Source organism: Cucurbita pepo, unplaced genomic scaffold (genome assembly GCF_057944985.1).
Source record: "Cucurbita pepo subsp. pepo isolate OVF unplaced genomic scaffold, ASM5794498v1 scafford_23, whole genome shotgun sequence".
Classification (NCBI taxonomy): Eukaryota; Viridiplantae; Streptophyta; class Magnoliopsida; order Cucurbitales; family Cucurbitaceae; genus Cucurbita; species Cucurbita pepo.
The window spans coordinates 170,001-172,500 of record NW_028257928.1 but is presented as its reverse complement, the minus strand read 5'-3'; positions in this window follow the sequence as shown (position 1 = coordinate 172,500).

Sequence of the window (2,500 nt, the reverse complement as noted above, 5' to 3'; positions counted from 1 at the left end):
CAACGAGGTTCATGTTGGACGCCCAAAGGCACCCAACTCCACCCCACCTTGCATGTTTTGTCGTCGTACCAGCCATCAACAATCCTCAAGTCAGCCCAAGTTAGAAGGTCACATTCCATGCTCAACAAGTCTCATGTCGCATGCCCAAAGTCATTTGACACCACCCCACCAAGCATGTTCCGCCACCACGCAGCCTTCAAAACATAGGGCTAGCCCAAGGAAGGGAGGCATACCACAACAACGTCCCACACTCAACGAGGTTCATGCCGCACGCCCGAAGGCACCCGGCTCCACCCCACCTTGCATGTTTCGTCATCGTACCAGCAGCCATCCACAATCCTCACACTAGAGATTCCCAGTTAGAAGGCAACATCGCAACATTCCGTGATCAACAAGGCTCATGTCGCACGCCCAAAGGCACCCGATTCCAACCAATCGAACATGTTCTGGCACCACACACCTTCAAAACATAGGGTTGGCCCAAGGCTGGCCAAGCATCACCACAACGTCACACACTCAACGAGGTTCATGTCGCACGCCCGAAGGCACCCAACTCCACCCCACCTTGCATGTTTCATCATCGTACCAGCCATCAACCATCCTCAAGCCAGCCCAAGTTAGAAGGCAACATCGCAACATTCCATTCTCAACAAGGCTCATGTCGCACGCCCAAAGGCGCACCCAACACTGCCTCACCATGCAAGTTTCGCCACCGCACGGCCGCCGTCAACCGCCCACGTCCACCGTCCACCGTCAACCGCCCACGTCCGCCGTCCACCACCCCCACGCCCCAAGCATATGCCCATGTGCGGCGCATAGTGCTTGGGGCATGGGGGTAGCAGAAGATATAGGGGTACCCCCGTGCCCAGCCCATGCAGACTAGTCACCCCCCTATATAGTACATTTTGAGGCATTTTTGGTCTGCCAGGCCTAGATACGATTTTTCTGAGCGGTCATACGGCCAAATATCTCAAGTTTTAGAATATTTTTTTCCATGAACTCAATTGATTCATGAATTGGACATTCTAATGGATCTAGAAATCAAGTTTCATAGTTTTTCAACCAACCAAATTTTTTTAATGAATTTTTAAATATTAAATAATAAGAAATTAGAAAAAATAGCTAGAGTGGTCAAAAAATTCTGAAATTTTGTGGGAATCATTCTTTCATGTTTCTTAGCTCCCAAAAATTTTTTTACAACAAACTGACCACTCCACATGTACTTCCACAATTAATGGGTGATGGATGGGGAGAACGCGCGGGCGGGGCGGGGGGCGCGCGCGCGGGAGAACGCGGGCGGGGCGGGGCGGGGCGGGCGCGCGCGCGGGAGCACGCGGGCGGGGCGGGGCGGGGGGCGCGCGCGCGGGAGCACGCGGGCGGGGCGGGGCGGGGGGCGCGCGCGCGGGAGTACGCGGGCGGGGCGGGGCGGGGGGCGCGCGCGGGAGAACGCGGGCGGGGCGGGGCGGGGGGCGCGCGCAAGGGAGCACGCGGGCGGGGCGGGGCGGGGCGGGGGGCGCGCGCGGGAGAACGCGGGCGGGGCGGGGCGGGGGGCGCGCGTAAGGGAGCACGCGGGCGGGGCGGGGCGGGGGGCGCGCGCGGGAGAACGCGGGCGGGGCGGGGCGGGGGGCGCGCGCGCGGGAGTACGCGGGCGGGGCGGGGCGGGGCGGGGGGCGCGCGCGGGAGAACGCGGGCGGGGCGGGGCGGGGGGCGCGCGCAAGGGAGCACGCGGGCGGGGCGGGGCGGGGGGCGCGGGCGGGGCGGGGCGGGGGGCGCGCGCAAGGGAGCACGCGGGCGGGGCGGGGCGGGGCGGGGGGCGCGCGCAAGGGAGCACGCGGGCGGGGCGGGGCGGGGGGCGCGCGCGGGAGAACGCGGGCGGGGCGGGGCGGGGGGCGCGCGCAAGGGAGCACGCGGGCGGGGCGGGGCGGGGCGGGGGGCGCGCGCGGGAGAACGCGGGCGGGGCGGGGCGGGGGGCGCGCGCGCGGGAGTACGCGGGCGGGGCGGGGCGGGGGGCGCGCGCGCGCTGGACCATGCTGGCGGGGCGGGACGGGGGCGCGCGCGCGCTGGAGCATGAGGGCGAGCGCGCGGGGGCAAGCGGGCGGGGCGCACGCGGGTGGGGCAGGGCGGGGCTGGCGAGCGCGCGGGAACGTTCCGACACTGCCCACCGTGTGCGTTCCGCCACCGCACCACCGCCGTCAACCGCCCTCGACCTCCGACCACCACCCCGACGCCCCAAGCATATGCCCATGTGCGGCGCATAGTGCTTGGGGCGTGGGGGTGGCGGAAGATATAGGGGGTAGCCCCGTGCCCAGCCCATGCAGACTAGTCACCCCCCTATATAGTACATTTTGAGGCATTTTTGGTCTGTCAGGCCTAGATACGATTTTTCTGAGCGGTCATACGGTCAAATATCTCAAGTTTTAGAATGTTTTTTTCCATGAACTCAATTGATTCATGAATTGGACATTCTAATGGATCTAGAAATCAAGTTTCATAGTTTTTC